This window comes from Vulpes vulpes, chromosome 8 (assembly GCF_048418805.1).
Source record: "Vulpes vulpes isolate BD-2025 chromosome 8, VulVul3, whole genome shotgun sequence".
NCBI lineage: Eukaryota > Metazoa > Chordata > Mammalia > Carnivora > Canidae > Vulpes > Vulpes vulpes.
This window is the reverse complement of record NC_132787.1, coordinates 107,726,012-107,747,171: the sequence shown is the minus strand read 5'-3', so window position 1 is coordinate 107,747,171 and position 21,160 is coordinate 107,726,012. Positions and strand designations below refer to the sequence as shown.

The 21,160-nt window shown below is 42.1% G+C and overlaps 1 pseudogene; it reads left to right on the top strand.

Moving 5' to 3' along the window:
* The first annotated feature begins 20,470 nt into the window (after positions 1-20,470).
* Positions 20,471-20,904, top strand: LOC140593751 (large ribosomal subunit protein eL32-like; annotated as a pseudogene).
* Positions 20,905-21,160: the final 256 nt, after the last annotated feature.

Here is a 21,160-nt window from a genome sequence, read left to right as displayed (position 1 = left end):
TGTTTCTTGTTTGGAAATATTAATCATCATTTTAGCCATACCAGCTGCTTTCAGCTTCTTCACACAATTTCACCCAGTGACAGAGAAGAGAGAAAGAGTCCTCCTTATAAAAGACAAAATCTTGCTCAAATGCCCCTGTCATCTTTCCTCCTTTGCCATTGGCCAGCACCGGATCCCAAGGATGCCCTTCGCTGCAGAGCGGCTGGGCAAGGTGAGCATCTAGCTTTGACACCTTGGCCCCAGGTAGAAGTTCCATCAGTAGGAAAGGAAGCCGAGGGAAGGGCTCCCAGAGTGTTGCACACCCTAGAGAAGGTCTTATGGAAATGGATGAAACCCCCTTCGCCGGCGGGGCAGAAGAAAGACCGTGGATGGGTACAGACACGAAAACCACTGCTCCGAGTAAAGGGGCAGAGCTAGGGACGTGCCCACTTCCCCTGTGGATGCCACAGCATGTCACCTCCCCACGTACCTGCGGAGATATTACAAATCTAATCAACCATCTTCACGTGCTGGGGAAACGTCATGGTTCATATCCCTGTAATGCACCTGGACTTCTTGCAGGAATAAGACCCTACAAAGTTTAGGCCGGTCCTGATTTAAATCTCGGTATGCCTTATTTGCATAATTTGACCGTAGGTTGTAGATTCAGGTGAAGGTTCTGACTGTTAGATCACTCTCTTCATTCTACGCTTTTCTCCAGGAAGGTGTCAGATGCCCATGGAATGTGTTGCTGCCTCCCTTGGCACCAATTCCTGGTGAATATTTCTGGTTACGGCTTCCTCTCACCACTGATTGGACTGCCCTCTACCCCTCTAACCCCCTGGGTCTCCCTGTTTGGCTACAGTGACGATCTGCATCCCTAAGAAGTGCTAAGACCTATGAGGTTGCGCAACAGGAGCTTTGTTGAGGGAACCAGTGGTGAAGGATAAAGCTGGGAGGAACGGGCAGGGCAGCTTCAGCCTCCATGCAGGTCCCCCCCTGTGAAAGGAGACAGAGAAGGAAGGAATAAGTTAGAAGAGCCTCAGGGCACAGGGGAGCTCTGAGAAATTCTCAGCCAAGCCAGCCTGGGTCCCTGCACAGGACCTGCCCATTAGGGGGGTTCCTGGTCAGTATCCTGCCCCCACCGTGCTCGGTCCAGGAGCAGCCTAGGAGAAGCAGGGATTCAGCCTCCGTGGGTGCTGTGGGCGCATATTCTAAGCTCTGGTCCCTGAAGCAGCTTTTCCTGAAGATCTGAGCGGCCAACTTTTACACTTACCACACAGTCTGTATCAAACTAGTACTAATCCCAAAGTCTGAACACTTCAGTGTTTAGTGTCCCACGTGGGCTCTCAAGGGCCACTCTAGGGTTCCCAGGCCAACCTCAGGCCACACATCCCTTTCTGCCTCTCTTCACAGAGTGTATGCATCAGTCAGGTTAAGGAAACAAGCCAGTAAGAAAACAAGCCAGACAATCTCAGTCGCTTACCTGAATCAGTTTTATTTCTGGTTTATAAAAAAGTGCTGGGGAGGGGCACCTGGGTGGCTCAGTAGTTGAGTATCTGCCTTTGGCTCAGTCATGATCCCAGGGTCCTAGGATCGAGCCCCACTTTGGGCTCCCTGCAGGGAGCCTGCTTCTCCCTTTGCCTTTGTCTCTGTGTCTCCCTGCGTCTCTCACGAATAAATAAATAAAATATTTTTTAAAAGTCCTGGGGCAATTATCTTCTAGTCAGTGGGGTTCAGTGGATCAGTCTGTTTCACTTGTGACATGTCACATGGATCCACGCCTTGGGGATTACCACGACAGGGGCAAGTGTACAGAAGGGTCTTCAGCTCAGAAGTGGCACATCCCACTTTTACTCATATTCTATTTTCCAGAGCTAGACCCATAACTAGCATGGAAATATGGGAGCAAGATGCATCTCTGCCTAGTGAAACAGGTGAGAACTGAGCTCAGAAGTCCCCACCACTAGATTCAAACAACTGCGGGACTCAGTTTGTCCCCCAGGACAGCCCTATAGATCTTAAATGGGACTCATGAGTATATCACACCCCCCAAAGCTCTTCTAGAAAAGGTCTAGAAATTTCTAGAAACACCTGGCTTGCCATGGCTAGAAGGGAGACATGGAGGTGCTTCGGGGCAACAGCATGCACAGACCATCAGTGGGGAGTATTGCACAAAATATATATTATTGGAGAGCTGAGAGGAACAAAAATTTCCATGCTAAATGCCTACTATATAAAAATATTTTCGTAAGTTTGTCCTGCTTTTAATTTTGAGAAAGCTAATTGGTATTTATATAGTCAAAACACTTTTCAAAAGATCCCCACTAATAATGGTGATGTAAAGAGGAGAAAAGTGCTCTGTGTTAGGAATACCAGCCACATGTTCCATATTAAAAAATAATAGTAATAATAACCCTAAATGTATCTCTTTCCATTCACATTTCCATTCCAGTACTCAGTGAAGAGAGGTGAGAAAAGTAATAGCGTAGCCGGAGAAGGGCCCGGTGTGCTCTCTGCGCTGCAGGCTCTGTGTGCCTGGCTCCCGCCGGGCCGCACCCTGGTCAGGCGAGGCTCACCAGGCCGCCTCCTCCCTCCCGGTGCCCCGACACGGCCAGCACCCCACAGCACCGCCTTCCTGACTGCTTTACAAGCTGTTGTCAGGAATTTAGTACCTTAAGGCTGACTTCAACACCTTTCTTTCAAGTTTTATGTTTTTTTTCCAGGTTTATAGTCATTACACAGCTGCAGAAAATGTGTACAAATCAGACGAATGACTTCACGCGCCGCAGGGAGGGGAGACAGCTTCCATGCCCTTCCACGGGGCGCTCTCAAAAACTGGTAAATGTTTATTAAAACAATAAGTAACATTCTAGCCTGGGGTGGGATGCATATTCTGTTTTCTGCTGACCATTTGCTGTAAGTGCAATGAATGTCTTCCCCCCCCCCCCCCCGCCGCCTCCGTGTCGCTGGAGGGGAGGTGACAACACGGGCTCCCTGGGGCCGGCTGTGGCTGGGGAAGGCCTCCTCTGTCTCCAGGGGCAGGTGGCTCACTGCAGAGCAAGAGCACTGATTCCAACGCCTTCCACACTATTGGTGGGAACCCTACCCTTCAAAAATGTAATGTCCTCGTCTCGGTGTCTTACCTGCTGTGTGTCTAAAATCCTTTGTTTTCCCAGAAAGTGGGATCTGGACATGACCATGCACCCCTGGGAACCTGGTGCAGCTGGCTCGGGCTGGCTTCTTGGCCTGAGGATTTAGGGGCTCCTAGGGGGGGAAAGGCTGAAGGAAGGAGCCAGGCATAAGCTATTCCGAGGGAGAGGACAAATCTGAGTGCAGCTCAGTGTCTGCCACTTGAATTTATCACTTGGCCAGAGCCTGGTGCAAAGGCGCTGACTGTGGGAAAGTGCAGAGCTGCATCCCATCCACGGAAGGGGAGATGGAGCAGGGGACACAGCGCCAGTCTGGGGCCCTGTGTACACATGCACAGGTGTGAGCAGACAGGGCTGGGCAGGCCTCGGTGTCCAGCAGGGCCGTGCGGGCACCAGGGGGACACAGGTGAATGCAGAGAGCATCTGCACTGCCGGAGCTGTGGCCCCTTCGGGACCCTGTGCAGCCAGCACGCGGCAATACAGGCACCACTGCAGACGGTGACTCCTCTGGAAGAGAAAACTCAGGATGTGAGAAGAGGAGCCTTCTGCTGGTGTTCAGGGCATGGGGAGTCGGGAACTGCTTCTGGACATGCGGCATTGATGACTGATGGCAAGACCTAGCAGGTGAGAAGTTTGGGGCAGGAGAGGAGCCTTTTGGGCAGAGAGGGTATAATTGGCTAAGTCCCCAGGTCAGGAAATGCCTTTCATGTGGTTCAGCAGTGCTTTCTACCTTGACTCCTGCTTCTCTTCCTTTTCTTCTTTGTCCCCCCAAAAGGAATCCAGTAAGGAGCTTGAAGCAGGAAAGCCATGATCCCAACCGCTTGCTTCCCATCCAAACAGGCACCCAGTGAAGTGTGGGAGGCTGAGGCCATCGATGAGCATTATTTTCCTACTCCTGCCGGAATAGAGTGTCACAGGTTTAGTGGCAAAAGCAGCACAAATTCATCCTTGGAGTTCTGGAAATCAGAAGTTCAAAATCAATGTGTCAGCCGAGCTGTGTTCCTTCTGGAGGCTTCAAAGAAACCTTAAAATGTTTCAGAAAAAACATTCGTATCACACAAAATTGTAGAGAAGAATATATCTAACATGGCAATGATAAAAGCAATACCTATATGCCCATCATCGGTCTCAAGAAATAGAAAATTGCCAATAGATTTGAAATCCCTTCTTTGCACTTTCCTTCATTTCTCCCTCCTTCATAATCTGGAATCACTGCTATCCTGTTTTGTGTTAACTCCCTCTTCTTTTTCCTTATAGGTTTATTACACAAATAATGATATAAGAATAATGCTGTTATTTTCCAAGGTTTTGACCTTCGTGTACATGAAACCATACTCTATGCATACTTCCTTTCCTGATTATTTTACCCAACACTACATTTTCTCAATTTGTCTATACCCATGCACCTAGAAGTAGCTGATTATATTCCATAATGCAAACAGTCCACCATGTATTTATCGATTCTAAATTGGATAAGGAGTTGAGTGGTTGTGTTCTGGTTCTTTGCTGTTAAAAGCAATGCCTTGAGCATTCCTTTACAGACCTTCATTCTCGTGAACTACAACTTCTCCTGGGTATATACGTGAGAGCGTCATCTCCAGGGCTTGAGTCTGTGCACCTTCAGCCATGTAACTGTTGAGAGAACTGATTTATACTTCCCTAGGACGCGTACAAGAGTCCCCACTGTTCTGTATCTCACCAGCACTTAATACTGTCACACCAGAATGTCCCTGAATCTCTTGGGTGTTAAATAGTAACACGTTTAGGATTTTCGTTAGCATTTTCATGACTATTAATGAGGTTGAACACCTTTTCATGCATTTATTCATAATTTGTGTTTACTTTTCTATGAAATGAAATCGTATGTTTTTGCCAATTTTTTCTGATGCGTTTGGTCTTTTTCTCATCGATTCATAGAAATTTCAAATATACATTTTGATAATAATTCTTTTTGGGGGCTGCCCGGGTTGAGCGTTTGAGCATCTGCCTTTGGCTTAGGGTGTGATCCCAGGCTCCAGGATCGAGTCCCACACTGGGATCCTGCATGGATCCTGATTCTCCTTCTGCCTATGTCTCTGCCTCTCTCTTTGTGTCTCTCATGAATAAATAAAATCTTTTTTAAAAAAGTATTTTTGGTTATATATGTCAAAATCATGTTCTCCCAAGTTATAGTTTGTCTTCCATGTGTTTTGATGAACAAAAGTCCCTCATTTTAATGTCATAAAATAGTTTTCATTCTGTTTATGGCTTGATATCATAAAGATACTCTAAAAGTTTCAACATTTTTGTCTTTTACATGGAAGGTTTTCTCCATCTGAAAGTGATTAGTATGTGTGGTATGAGGTAGGGATACAACTATTTTTTAAAGTTTTATTTATTTAAGTAATCTCTACATCCAGTGTGGGACTTGAACTCATGATCCCGATATCCAGAGTTGCACACTCTTCTGACTGAGCCAGTCAGACTTCCCAACATTTAATCTATTTTTCATATAATTAACCAATTTTTCCAGCACTATTTGTTGAATATTTCATACTTTCCCCAATCTCCATTAATGCCAATTCTATAAAATGTGGCTTCAAATATGAAAGACGATTTTGGGTGGGGAGTTAGATCTTCACCTTGTTTCATTAAACTTTGTGTCATTAGTAATATTAATTAATGAAATGATATCAGTTTATAATAGATCTCAACACTGAGGGAAAAAGCAGGACATCTCTTTTCTTCTAGCTGCTTATTTTTTAGAAGGGCCAAAAGTGTAGGTTACATCACTGAGAATTCTTTTGATAGCAAGATATAATGGAAAGAGCCATAGAATCAAAAAGAGAGGCTTGAAGTCTAGTTTTCCACTACATAATCTTGAAAGGTTGAATTAAATTCTTGGATTTTAGGGACATCTGGGTGGCTCAGCGGTTGAGCAGAGTCTGCCTTCATTCAGCTCAGGGCATGACCCGGGTCCTGGGATCGAGTCCTACATTGGGCTTCCTGTAAGGAGCCTGCTTCTCCCTCTGCCCGTGTCTCTGCCTTTCTCTCTGTGTCTCATGAATAAATAAATAAAAACTTAAAAATCAATCAATCAATCAATCAATCCTTGGATTTTAGTGCTTCCTCCATTGTGAAATGAAGAAATTATACTTTCCCATCTAGGTTTTAAAATGCACATCTTCTGGAGTGATATCTTTCATACAGACAGGACTCTGGATATGACCATTCCCTTTTGTCTCCATATTAAATATAGTATTTTTCTGCCCACAGGGTCACATAATGTCACCATGCACACAATAAACTAACTAAATAAGAGTTTCTTTAAGCCATTTCCTGGAATAAGCCAGGTCCTTGTTGGAATTACTCCCAAAAAACTGTCTTCTATCCTTTTCTGTAGCCTCTGCCAACATGATTACATTAATGCTATCATTAAAATATTTTTTAAGTCAACATGGAATTGACCTAATAGGAAAGATTTAGTTAATAAACAGATACATGTGCTATCTCTTTCAGGAAGACAAAGTCTTCTTGTAATTACTTTATGCATTTTTGAGAAAAGCCCAATTATTTCAGGTCAAAATATGACAAAGAAAACTGAAGACATTCTTGCCATGAATGTTTCAGTTACAAACACTACTGGGAAACACACAGCACATGCGGATTCCAGAATGGAGAGGATATTTACTACCATGTCCTTGTTTGTAAAAATAGAGGCAGTTGCTGTTTTTCCTATTATCCTCACAGATGGTGAGTGGGCTGCTGTAAACCCATGAAGGGAACTTCTACCCACACATGGGAATAGAGACGCTCTCTGCGCGGCCTCCCCACTCCCATAGTCTGTAGGTTGAGAGAGAGAGAACTAACACTCATTGAGTCAGACTCTATGTGTTAAGAATAGCGTGAGATATTTTACATATTATATTTCATTAATCTTAAAGCAGCAATGCATTTGTATTCCCATTTGAAAGATGATCTAAGTAGGTTTGGACAGATTACCTTGTCCAAGCCCCATAGTTAGTTTATTCATTTCCTAGGGCTGCCATAGCAAACTACCATCAACGTGGTGACTTAAAGCAGTAGAAATGTATTCTTTCACAGTTGTGGAGGCCAGACCTGATGTCAAGGTGTCAGCAGGGCCATGTTCCCTCTGAAACCTGTAGCAGAGGGTCCTTCTCTGCTTCTTCCCAGTTTCTGGCCTTGCTGGCAATCAAGATTGTTCCTTGGGTTGGAGACACATCACTCCAGTCCCTTCCACCCTGTTGGCATTCTCTCTGTGTGTCTGTGAGTCAAATTTTCCCTCTTAAGGAAGCCATTGGGTTGGTGTCTACACTGATCAGGGAATGGCTTCATCTTAACTTAACTTGATTACTTCTGTAAAGACTGTATTTCCAAGAAGGGTCACATTCACAGGTATTGGGGCTTAGGACATATCTTTTGGGGGACTACAATTAAAACCACAACAGTTAGTGAACAGCATCATTTTTCTCTGTGTGTATGAATCAGATAGTTCTATAGCTATTTTTGCAGTGAACTATGAGATAATGTGCATTTGTGTTCCTGTTTCTTTGAAAAGCAGGAAAGAGAGAGTAACTAAACCCTTCCAAATAGCCAGCCATTCTAAAAATGACTAATGTGAGAATTATCTCATGCCAATTTGCAGAAGTCCAAAAATCTAAGACTATAATACTATAGTGGAGAAGATTTTATATAGTAACTTTTGACAGGCAGGCTTATGGATTTTAGTCAACAACAAGCTTAGTAGAGATCAACAGTGTGATTTAACTGCCTCCACAAAGTTTAGATGATGTTGACATTAATAGAATAGCTTCTGCTGTTCTAACTCAGTAGGGAATCATCCTATTCTGCGCTACACGGAGTTAACCATATCAGAAGTAATATGCTCATTTTGGAGCATGTACTATGTAGAAAAAAGGCCAAGCTGTTAAAATAAATAGATGCAAACACATTATCCCAAGTCAATAAAAATTTATCCTCTATCATATAACAAGTCACAATGTTAATGACTGAATATGTCTCCCCTAAATTCATATGCTGAAGCCCTAACCCTCAATATATAGTATTTTGAGGTGGGGCCTCTGGGAGGTAATTAAATTCCAATTAGGTCATGAGGGGGGGCCTCCATGATGGGATTGGTATCCTTACAGCTCTCTCTTTCTCTCTGTCACTTGAGGACACAGTGAGAAGGCAACCATCTGCAAGCCAGAAAGAAAATTCTCGCCAGAAACCAAATCCTACTGAACTTTGATCTTGGACTTTCCAGCCTCCAGCACCATGAGAAAATAAATCTCTGTTGCGTAAGCTACCTGAGCCCGAGCGAACTAAGACAGAGGTAAGATCATGCTACAGAGCCAATAAGCAACGATACTCCACATGGGTGTACAGAGACCCAGAGCCTTTTTCCTGTGTTGCTCTATTATTTCCAAGAGTGTTGACATCTTTCTGATGGTCAGAGCACAGATCTTTCATTGTTCTTCAGGATCTATTCTTCTCTTTTTCTTTTGGTAATATGATCCCACTTATTTCAGCAAAGGCAATGAATATCCAGTTACAGACTTCATCTCCAAGCCCCGAGACAAATGATTAAATGTGTATCGATGGGATATGAGTAGAAGTGATGTGAGAAACATCTGTGTGTCTCTCTGAAAAATAAATAAATAAATAAATAAATAAATAAATATCCTCATCCCTTCTCTGCTGAAGCATGAATGTGGTAGTGAGTCAGTTTTGATCGGCAAAGTGCAACACTAGATGCATTACTTATGGTTGGGGCAGAAGGGTGTCATCTTTCAGAAAGAAGAACAATAGAAAATTGACCACCATATGCTTTCAAAAAGGAATGTTTATTTATTTTTTTTAAAGATTTTATTTATTTATTCATGAGAGACACAGAGAGAGAAAGGGGGAAGCAGAGACATAGGCAGAGGGAGAAGCAAACTCCATACAGGGAACCCGTTGTGGGACTCGATCCTGGGACGCCAGAATCACGCTCTGGGCTCAAGGCAGACGCTCAACCACTGAGCCACCCAGACATCCCAGGAATGTTTATTTTTGAAACATTTCAAAGATAGGCACAAACCGGATTCCCTTTATCCGCTCCCTTTAGGCTATCATTATACTATGGGTAGACTTTCTCTTCCAATGAATTGGGAAAAAAATAATAAATTAATGTATGGTTGAATAATGTGGATTTTATGACTTTCCCTACCCTCCTTTCCACAAAGCAATCTTAAAAATCAGATATTTAATACAAAAGTCAAATAAACAATGATGGTTTATTGAAAAGGAAAAGAAGATCTCCTCCTTTCCTAAAACATTATGAAAAATAATCCATGTTTATGGAAGATTTAAAAAGAGAAAGAGAAAGAGACAGAGATAAAGAGAACCAAATCTCAGTTGAATATATAGAAATACTACATGTGACCAGGCAAGGAGCTGGTAGTAAATATTCTGCTTATACATGTCTTTCCAGATATTCTGGAAAGGCTATACTTCCATATTTTCCATCCAGGGCAGACTAGTCACTACATCAGTTTTTCAGTAATTGTTATTCATATTCACGAAGACAGTATACTGTCCAGCATGAAACATGAGTCTTCTGATCTCTCCTTAGCCACACAACTAGGAAAGGCTGATGTCCTCAGCTAATGTTGTTTCTGCAACAGCTAGCCCATGAGATTTGCTATGACGTTCAGCAATGAGACTCAACTTGACCATCCTGGATGGAGAACAGAGAAAGTGACCACCTAATGCCAAGAGAGACTCAGCCAACCTCATTCTCTCTACTTCTTGCCCCAATTTTTCATACCCAGACAAAGCAAAGTACTGGATGTATAGTCCCATTGGAGCAGAAATATCTGTTCTCTTCTATTTAATGATGCTTTCTCCTTCCTAGATAAACTATGAAAAGACTTTCACTGAAAAACAAGCAGAAGTAATAGGAGAAGAAGCATCCAAATGTAACTAATGAAATGATGCATTCCAATTTTCCCTTTAAAGAGTTATTCTTTAAACATTTGTGTTCACAAACAGGTGAGTTAAAACTCTTGTTTTACAGGTAGGTCTAATATGATACCTAAGAAATGATGGTCACCATTTGAGTTATTGTTGTCTCATACTAAACTCTCCACAAAACCTAATGACTTAAACTAGCCATTTTATTTGACTCTCATTTTTGGCAATGACTGCAAGGGCTGCTCTTATGTGGGATCTATATATAGTGGCAGTAAGATCAAGGGGAAGGCATATCAACACCACTTCTTCACAGGAGCAATGTCAAGAGATTTGTAGCTGTCTTTTAAAAACCATTCATCACTTTCCTTGAAGACCTTCCCAAGAAATAGAACTTCCATCTTTGCTCACATTTGATCAAATTTTTAAGTCATTTGGCCCCAGCCCAAGGGGGGAAAATGATGTTAACTCATTTATCAGAAACATATATGTCTCACAAAAATTTCACTCTTCTTCCTGGATGAACATAGATATTTTATAGCAATCCTTACATAAGGCTAGAAGTAGGAAAAGTAAAAACAAAAACAAAGCAAAACAAAAACAAGCAACCAGTAAATAAAATAAAAACTCACAAAAATCTTCCTATTCCTTTGTGTTTGATAGAGATAATTATAATGCAAGTTTCCCGGGTTAAACTATATCCCAAGCAAGACTTCTGATTTGCATCTTCACAGAGTCTATTCTAAGGGAAGTTAGAGGAGACATCACACTTGAAAAGCTGGTGTGTTTTGTTTGCCAGATTATATCTGGAACAGCAGCTCACAACTTAAGGCATGCTGTGTCTCCCTCTGAGTCATTTTCACATCTATGAGGTGGAGATCTGAAGAAGGGTCTCAGCGGATACACAAGACACTTAGAAGAATGCAACAGACAAATTGGAGCCTTTGCCGAGCAGCCATCACTGTCCACTAATCAAGATTCACTTATTTCCTCATTAGTGAAAATCAACATACACATACTTTGATTTCTGACCAGATTCTCATTTTACCAAATAGCAGAACAAAAAATTATCTGGGGTAAATGCGTCAGTTCTGAAATCTTGGGAAGTCTGGCCCAGAATGCATTCCTGTGATTTTTATCTTTCTTCCCTTTTAAAAGAAGATAAAGAACAGGGAAGTGATACTTATTGGACGCCAATGGTTTTTGAGGGTTCTTCATGTTGTTCTCATACGGTCACAGCTCCGTGAGGCAGATGGAGAGTCAAGACAGGAACTCTTCCAGTGTGACTCACCCCATGTCATTACGTGGCAGGATCAGGCAAGCATTATGCTGCTACCCAGTTTCAAAACCCAAACCTTCTTTTAGCACTATTCAAATTAGCACTTTAAGGAGAAGGTGATACTCATTATCCTCTGAGACATTAGGAAGATGAAAATACTTTTTGGAGTAAGTTTGGTCTAAGAGGGAAAACGTGTATCTGTCTCCTCATCTATATAAATTAAGCAGCATGAAGATAATAGTATTATGAAACACATTGGCCTTCTTGCCCTCTTCCTCAGAGACGCATCAGGGAACAAGAGTAGCTTTCTACCATGGCCCTGTTCCCTCACACAAGGGCAGATCACACATCACCCTCAGAGCTCACTCTCACTGCGCCAATGTGCATTTCCATCCGTGTGTTTTGCATCATGGATGGGCAGTTCTGTCGGTTAGAATTTCTCCATGCCAGGCACTGTGAGAGCACTCAGCCAAGAGAAGGGAATGTGGGCTTTGTTTTCCAAGAATGGGAGTACGAAAGACAATGTGAACACTTCTGTGAGAGAAGCTTGTGCTATGTCATCTGGAAACATATTCAGTCACACTTGGGGTAGTCAGGGCCACTGCCAGGACACAAAGCCTGAGCTGGGTCTTGACACATAAACAGGAGCTGGCCAGGTACACAATGTACCCGCTGTGACATGGTGTGACGTGGAGCGGTGTGATGTTGTATGGCATGGCATGGTGTGGTAAGCAGTGTGATACACCATGGTGGTATGCAGTGTGGCGTGGTGCAGCAGGTGGCATGATGGGGCGTGGCGTGGTGTAGAGTGGTTGGCAGGAGAGCTGGCAAATGTGAGAAGAGTCCCAATGGAGCAGCATTTTTCAAAATGTTTGCTCCCATGCTCTGAAAAGTGCCTTAAAAATCTACATAATTTGTTATATATTTTCAGTTATATTTAAATTTTCATCATAAATTATGTAATTGCAAAGGACACAGTTTCCAGTATATTGAAATATGGGTACTTTAAAATAAAAAGAGTACCTCATGCTAAAAAGGATCCAACCGTATCTAAGACTCATAGACATTTGGTCCTCAGCAAGCTCTTCTTTGGCAGTCTGATATTTGATCAGTCCTGTTGCCCCTGGAGCTTGTATCTTCCTTTCACTTTGATGAAAGTATGATACACTTTTGTGTATTTGCATTATAATTGTCTCTATCAAACACAAAGGAATAGGAAGGTTTTTGTGAGTTTTTATTTTATTTACTGGTTGCTTTTGTTTTGCTTTGTTTTTGTTTTTACTTTTCCTACAGATTTTTATTGACACTTTTTTCATATATGTGTGTGTGTGTGTGTGTGTGTGTGTATAAGTATACACATATATATGTAAGTCTATCTCCTATTGGTTTTATTTCCCTTAATACGGGAGTCTTGATTTAGGATGCCTTATTTCACACTTTCTGCAACATGCTAATGGCATATCCTTGGGCAAGTCACTGACTTTTTCTGAGTCTCACTGTCCTCATCTCAAAATTGTAATAATTCCGATGCCCACCTCATTGTATTATTGTAACAGACAACTGAGGTCATACAAATATCGGGAAAAATAGGGAGTGGTTGGTAAATGCTAGAATTTCCTACTTTATTTCTTCCTTCTAAAAAGAATTAACAGGTTTCCTATCACCATCCACAGGGTTCCTCAGATCAGCTCGTGGTGCATTTTGTGGAATACTGTGACATTTGTGTGCTTAATTCCATCCTCTCAACTAGGACAATGTTAGTGTGCATTAAAAAAAAAGGCACATGGTCCCACAAAACAAAACAATAATGATGACAAAAAAACCTGTCTAAATAAGTATGATGCATTATTTATGGTTTTTCATTAATATTCATTTGCAACGTGTTCATTCATTTGTCATCTGCTAGCACAGAGAAGTAGTAGCAGGTGCCATGATTAAAAATATATTATGGAAGGAAAAACTAGAAGTGAGAAAATCCTCTCCATTCATTAAATTTGTTTCTGCCAGTTGGGGAAAAAAAAATCAAACTACTCCATTTAGGAGAACATGTCTGGTTTATGTAGCTCATGCTGCAAAGCACTTTAAAAACCATTACCCATTCCATAAGATACCACTTCCTTCCAGAAGCCTTTCTCCATACTCCAGACAAGACTTTTCTGATCTGTGCAATTCTATCTTCATACCTGTAATGACATAATTGTTTCTCTGTTGTCTATTTTCCTCACCAGAATATGAAATCCTTATTTGTGCTCACTCTTTTTTCAGGGAATCCCACATTATGCCCCAGCATTCCATAAATACTTATAAATACATGAACCAAGTGTAAACCTCTTTGCTTGACTTCCAAACTACTTCTAATTTTATTAATCCCACGTGGTCCTGGGGGCACAGCACACTTGCTCCACCTCCATACATTTCCTTAGAAATCCCTTTGTGTCCTAATTTCCCTCCAAAATATCCAGTCATCCTTCTATGCCCAATGGGGCTGTCAGTATGATACAGTCCTCTCCTGCTTGTAGAAAGAGAAGCTCCAGAGATACCTGGGTGGCTCAAGTGGTTAAGCATTTGACTCTTGGTTTCAGCTCAGGGGATGATCTCATGGGTTGCGAGATCAAGCCCCACTTTGGGCTCTGCACTCAGTGGGGGGGGGGTGTATTTGGAATTCTCTGTCTATCCCTACTCTCTCTCTCTCTCTCTCTCTCTCTCTCGGTCTCTCTCTAAAATAAATAAATAAATAAATAAATAAATAAATAAATAAATAAATATTTTTAAAAACAGAAAATAGCTTAGTTAGTAGAGCACGCAACTCTTGATATGGGCCCAGGTTGTGAGTTTGAGCCCAGATTGGGTATAGTGATCACTTAAAATCTTTAAAAAAGAGAGAGAAAAAGAAAGTAGATTCTCCCTTCAGATCAGGTGCTCTTACCTGGTTCTTGCTTCTGACAGATAGCACTCTCGGATGCCAACAGCTAGACTACTTGGCTAACTCCCAATAGATTATAGCCAGACTGCTCTGGCATCCCAACTCTAGGAGAGAGCTGGATGTGAAGTCCTCATTTGAATATTGATTCCACTTTGTGATCTTGGGAAAGTCATATCACCAATCTGATCCTTGGTTTCCTTAACTGTAAAACAAGAATCATAACAGATAACTGTATTAAATCAGGGTTCTCCAGGGAAAAAAAACCAAGAAGAGATACATATGTATAAATAGATAAATAGATATAGATATGGATATACAGAGAGGGAAAACATTGGACAAACTGAAATATATATATATTATACATACATATACAATCGTTATATATTTATCAGTTTATCATATATGTCATATAATATATGATTATAAACATGTCATTTATGTTATGTGTGTACTTATTATATGTATACTGTAAATATAATAGACCATATCAATCAAAGTATAAAGCCACAACTCAAGTTAAAGAATGTTGTTTGGAAAGGATGTATAGTGACTTGCCTTTAGAATTTTCTAGATTTTTTAGATGTTTCTAGAATATCTAGATTATGCTCACCAAAGACAGTACTGATACACCTGTAGAGGTACCCTGATTTGTGTTCTCTGCAATCCACTTCCTCATCCAGAGTGTCCCTCATACTTCTGCTAAAAACTGTGATAAAATTCTATCTGTCTTGAGTAAGAAATAAAAGCAACAATGGTGATCCCCTTTTTCTCCACACATAAAAATTGATTATTTCAATTAAGAAAGTAGTCCTGCTATAATTTTCCTGGATCTGCAAATTAGTGGCTGCTAAAACCTAGCAACAATTTTAGGAAAATGGACTTTAATTTTGTCAAGTGTCACTTGGCTGTCATTAGCCATGCTTATACTCTGCTGTGTGCAAAACCATGCACTATGGTCGATTTTTCTGAAAGAGCAAAAGTGTTAGTAATAAGAGCTCTTAGCAGTGTGCTTAGCTATTCAACCTTTTCTGGGTTTTTGCTATTTGGCTTTCAGAAGAATTATAGGGTTTTTATGTCAATGAAAGGAAATTTCTCTTGCTTCCACTGTAAAATACGCTAGAATTATATATGATGGCGCCTCTTCATGTACTTAGCAATTCTATCAGCCATTATAAATTCACTGACGTTGAACTCACTCTGAGTGCCCTGAAAGTACCATTGTTAAATTAGGATAAAATTGGTTGGCCATTTAAATATGGATGTAGTCGAATAAGAGAATAGGGAAGTAATCAAATTAACCCAGGAAGGAACATGTGATATTAACATGGAAGGAAGTTAAAGCTTGCAGTTTAAATTTTTTTCTATTATGGTTCACTCTATTGATATCTTGACGGTGGGACTCCTGGGTGTCTCACTGAAAATGCAGACATATAGATAGAGCTTCATGTCCCAGGCAAGTTTCAAGCTGTATCAACTAAAAACAAACAACAACAACAAAAATAATTTCCAGAAATATTTGACATTAGATTCACTGAATCTAAAGGTAGATATTATTTGTCGGTTTAAAAATCACACCTTAAACTTACACAGTGGTCTATGTCAATTGTATCTCAATAAAGCCGGAAGGAAATAGATTTTAAAATGCTGTTAAAAACATCAGCGTCTATGTTTTTGACTGTCAGCAGAAATACGTTGAATACATTCTTTTTTTTTCAAAATCACATAGCACAAGTGCGTTTACAAAGAGGATATCACAGGAAATGAATTCTGCTCAAATGGGCTCCCCTCCTCTGCCTCAGTCTTCCTCATGCATGGGGTAGCAGCCTCTGGGGGTCCGCAGGGCTGAAGCCCGAAACCATAAACCCATACTTGATAGAGTGGAAGGACACATCTTTGGATACGCTCTTTGCAATCTTGCCCTGTGTGCCTCTATTCACAGCAGTGTGGGGAGCTCTTGGTCCTCTACGAAGACTTCCAAAATGTCCCATTTCATGTTCAGAAAAAGTGTGCTTCCTCCCATAAACTTTATCACTTCTTTTCAGACATAGTTTCCTAAGATGCAGGGAGTCATAGACAGCCAAGCCCTGAAGACTGAGATTACCCTTTAGGCCTCTTGTATTTATCAACTGCCTAAAAGGAAAACAGACAAATCCTGAAAGTAAAGGCTCAGTTTTTTTAGCCACTTGGGGGAGATTTCTGTGAAGGCTGCTCACTAACTGGAGCCCTGTACAGTCAGCATGCTGTGGGGGACACAAGGGCACAGGGTAGACCAGGATGAGCTTGTTCTCTTGCCCAGAGAGGCGGTGCTTGAATGACACATCCCCTTGCCCCAAGCCAGAGCACAGAGACCTGACAACAGGCTCCATTACTTACTGATTTACCAACATTTTGATATTACATAAACTCTCAAACTCAGATGCTCCTTTTAGGCAAAATGGTGCAGGAATAAATACCTACTTAATGGAAATGTTGTGAAAATCAAATCACATAGGGAAAGGTGCTCTAATTGGGAACTCCCTTTGGATAAGTAGGGTTTTATAATTATTATGATCATCATATTGGTAATCTGTGGACACAGGGACAGAACCATGCCTAGGAAATATGCATTTACTTATCTTATAGGTCTGAGGTGGTAGGAGTCATTGTGCCCTCAGTGGGGTCCTCCATGGGTCTGCAGTCAACCATGTGCTACCAGACAGTTCCATGGACAGGGCTGGGCTGGCTGGCTAGGATTTCCTGGTCTGGTCTGAGTGATCAGTCTCTACTCCATGTCATTTCCCAAGCCTGAGCTTGCCTTCATGCCAATGGTGGTTTTTCTAGACAGTGAGCAGAAGTAGGCAAGACTCCTGAGACTAAGAGCTGACACACTGTCACCTCTGTTGCACTCTCTGGCTAGAACAAGTCTCAAGGCTGGCCCAGATTCAAGGAGTGAGAGAGAGAGAGAGAATCCACCTCTTGAGGACACAACCTGCAAAGGGGGTGGAGGGGTGACATGGGCTTGAAGAACTGTGGCTACTTTTCAATTAACCTACCACACTGCGATGGACAGGGACACTGTCTTCTCCCCCAAATTCGTATACTGAAGCCCTAGTGCCCCCCTCCCAGTATCACAGAATGTGACTGTATTTGCAGATAGATTCTTTAAAGAGGTCATTAAGTTAAAATGAAGACTTTAGGGTGGGCCCTACACCATTATGACTGGTATCCTTGTAAGAAGAGGAGAGGAAAACACATGGGGACACTTGGGACAGGCATCCATAGCAGGACGACCATGAGAGGACATCGTGGGAAGGCGGCCGTCTGCAAGCCAAAGAGTGAGGCTTCAGAGAAATTAACTCTGCTGACACTCTGATCTCGGACCTGCAGAAGCCAGTTCTGTGGGGTAGTAATCTTTCATTGTAGAAGCCTCCAGCCTATGGTACCCTGCTCTGGCATACTAACACATGCACTTGTAAGTGTGATTTGTACCTGGAGCACTAATAGAATAATATGAATTCCAGTTGCGTGGCTAAGGTCAAGCTTTCTTTCTGGTTGTACAATGGATAAATTGAGAACAAATACACTAGCAAGAAGGAAAATAACATTTTAGAGGTGGTAGGGGATCCTGCATCTGACACACCCAATGACAGAACCCAGGAGATGTAAGGAATGAGCACAGAAGTGAAGGCCCAGAACACATCACAGTTTTATCACTTTATCTGGCACTGGAAAATCCTCTGGTTTCCACATCGAGCATATAGATGGGCAGTGACTATTTAATGCTCTATATTTCTGGGTGTCTTAAAGTCCAAATAAATAATATTTTTAATACCTTCCTTCCTCATATGGGGCTGCAACTATATTTCACGGAGCAGAAACAGATTCCTCTTTACTATCATGTATTAGTCAGAATTGTTTAGTCTATGCTTCAGTAACAAATAAACCCAAATCTTACTGTGGGGTTGTAATAAAAGTTTATTACTGCTCGTATGAGTCCAGGGCAGGCCAGATGACTGTCTTCTGTCTTGGAGCTATGCCACCCAGCCCCTTGTGGAGGGAAGAATTGGAAAATAGTGTAAGATGAAGGGAAATAAAAATAAATGGGATAGCAGTTCGTGACCTCCAATTTTTCTACTGTTATCACAAAAAAGTTTTGTTATTTTTTCATGTCTGTATTCTTGAAAGACAAGGAATGTAGAGGCAACCCGTTTAGGTTTCCTCTGCCATATGGGAAGCAGATTTTAAAGAGAAGAGGGAGGACCCTTGGCTGTAGCTCTACAGTACATGGCAAGACTCCAGCCAGTGGCTAGCATACAAGGGAGACGGGGCACCAGGGGAAAAGGCCAGCCTGAGTTTCTAATTAGAAAATGATCGTTGTTTCCACTGACTGCCCCTGCCTCCTCTGGCTGACCCGAGCAGGGGCCTCTTGATTCCAGGCTCATGGGGCTTTGGTGGAGTGTAAGGATGGACACTGCCAAGTGTCTGAGATGTTTCTGCATTCAAGAAAACATATTTTGGTTCCAGTGTCATCACATTAGTTCACATTCAGCTGCTTCCAATCTCTATTGTCACTACAACCCCATCTGTGCTAAGTGTGAACGACAGGAAGGACCAGGCAAAAGGGCATATACTGCCCAACCTCCTCTCACCTGCGCCTTCCTTTCCACCTCACTGTGATAATGGCAGATGCCACACGAGGGTAGAGCAAGTCACTTATCCATTGGACCAAATGAGTTTCTATATTTGTGAACTTGAAGTCGTGCAACAAACATCCCAGACCCTGGGTTCAAAGCTTCATCCTTGAGATAACACTACAAATCAGGTTCCCTAACTGTTTTTGTAAGTGCACTGACTGAGCCCTAGCAATGAGCCAGTGCTAGAGTGCTAAGGCATATCTGCCTACTGTGTCCTTTCTGTTAGAATATTTATGACATGACTGCCATATAGTCATGATGGGGCAAGTGATGAAGTCTTAAACACTGCAAAAACAATGAAAAGAGCCTCTTTAAATCAATTCCCTCCCCCTTCCTCCTTCACATACCCTTGTGCACTTTGAACATGGCATAACCTTTGAGCCACAGAAGCAAGCGAGTTCATTAGTACATTAGCAAGAGGGCAGGCAGATGGGGGTCCACTGAGTTCACCACCATTTCCCTGAATCGGTAATTCACCATTTAGCCCAGAAGACACCAATTTGCTAGAGCACAATCTCCTCCAAGACATCTTCCCTACTCAATTACTGCTACTCAGTGACTGGGTCCAGAATTAGTGCACAGGCCAAGTGACTCATGCCTGCAGTACTCATGACAATAAGGATTGATGTGTTCAAGGCAAGGACAAGATTTATGGATCTCCTTACTGATATGATTTACTGAAAGCCAGCTTTTATTACCTAAGAGCCAGCCATGGACATGTGCTGGGTGCACTCCAGATAAATGCCTGGGGGTAGGGGGAGCTCTGTGAGCTGCTGCCAGGAACAAGGAAGAGGAAAGGGGGAAAAATAGAGAAATGACTTAACAGACAAGACACTTGTCAAAAATGCAGGGGTCCAATACTCCAGGAATAGCTGGCTATGATGAGAAAAAAAGGGGGGGGGCACCATTTGCAGGCAATGGACAGTCAGATGCCTTGTCACACTAACTACTGAGTGGGCAAGACTGATTTACGGATGGGTTGATAATGGTAAAGAAATAAAGATTGATTTGTTCTAGAGCTCATTTGGAGAAAAGTGAAGATAAAAAGGGGGAGAGAGACTGTGTTCTGGGAAAAGCCTCGTCTTGAAGGTACACACACAGGGCTGATTTGAAAATAAGGGGATGCTGGGGAAATTCATTACTGTGTGGGTGTGGCCAGTGTGCCAGGGACATTGTGATGCCTGCATTGCAAGCAGCCACACGTATGACTGTGTCAGTCCTGTGTGAATCTGTGCCCAGGCCTCAACTAGTACCATGTGGGAGACAGAAGCTTCAGACTCAGGCCACTTCTTCAGAAGATAGGAAAGTTGAGAGTAAGTCTGGACAAATAACACATGCAAGGCTCACAAGCAGTAGAACAACCCTAAGGTTCAATACTTCTTCTGGGAGAGATCTCAGCCCCTCTCCTCTCAGTAGTCAGTGTCTGTTTATCCTTGGTCTTAGCACAGTCAATGCTCCCTTGGAAAATTCACAACAGATTATGGAAAATAATCATTTCCTACTTGGCATCATGGCTGCTCCCAGACCCCTTCTGAAGCCCAAGATCATTATCAAGAGAACCAAGAAGTTCAGCTGGTACCCATCATACCCATGTGTCAGAATTGAGTGTAACTGGCAGAAATCCAAAGGCATTGACCGTAGGGTACACAGAAGATTCAAGAGCCAAATCTCCATGCCCAACATCAGTTCCAGGAGGAGCAAAAAAGCAAAGCATGCACTGCCAGGTGGCTTCCAGAGCTCCTGGTCCACAATATCAAGGAGCTCTAAGTGCTGCTTATGTGCAACAAGTCTTACTGTGCTAAGATTACTCATGGTGTCTCCTCCAAGAACCGTAGAGCCCTCGTGGAAAGAGCAGCCTGGCCAGCCAGACATCACAACCCCAATATCAGGTTGCACAGGGAAAAGAATAGACAGATAGCTTGTGAGCATGTTGTATTTTGTTAATAAAACCATACAGCTACAAAAAATACCTGGAGAAAGCCATCCCACCTAACACACTTTTCTAACAATGTGTGCCACTCCTTAACAAATGCAATTAACACAAATAACATAATTGTTATTTCACATTGATTGCATTTTGCTTGTTTATTGTCTTCCCACATATACATTATACTCTAAGGTCACTGACAGCAAAGACTTTATCAATAGTTCCTCACACACAGTAGATGCTTAATATATATCTGTTGAAGGAATTATCTGG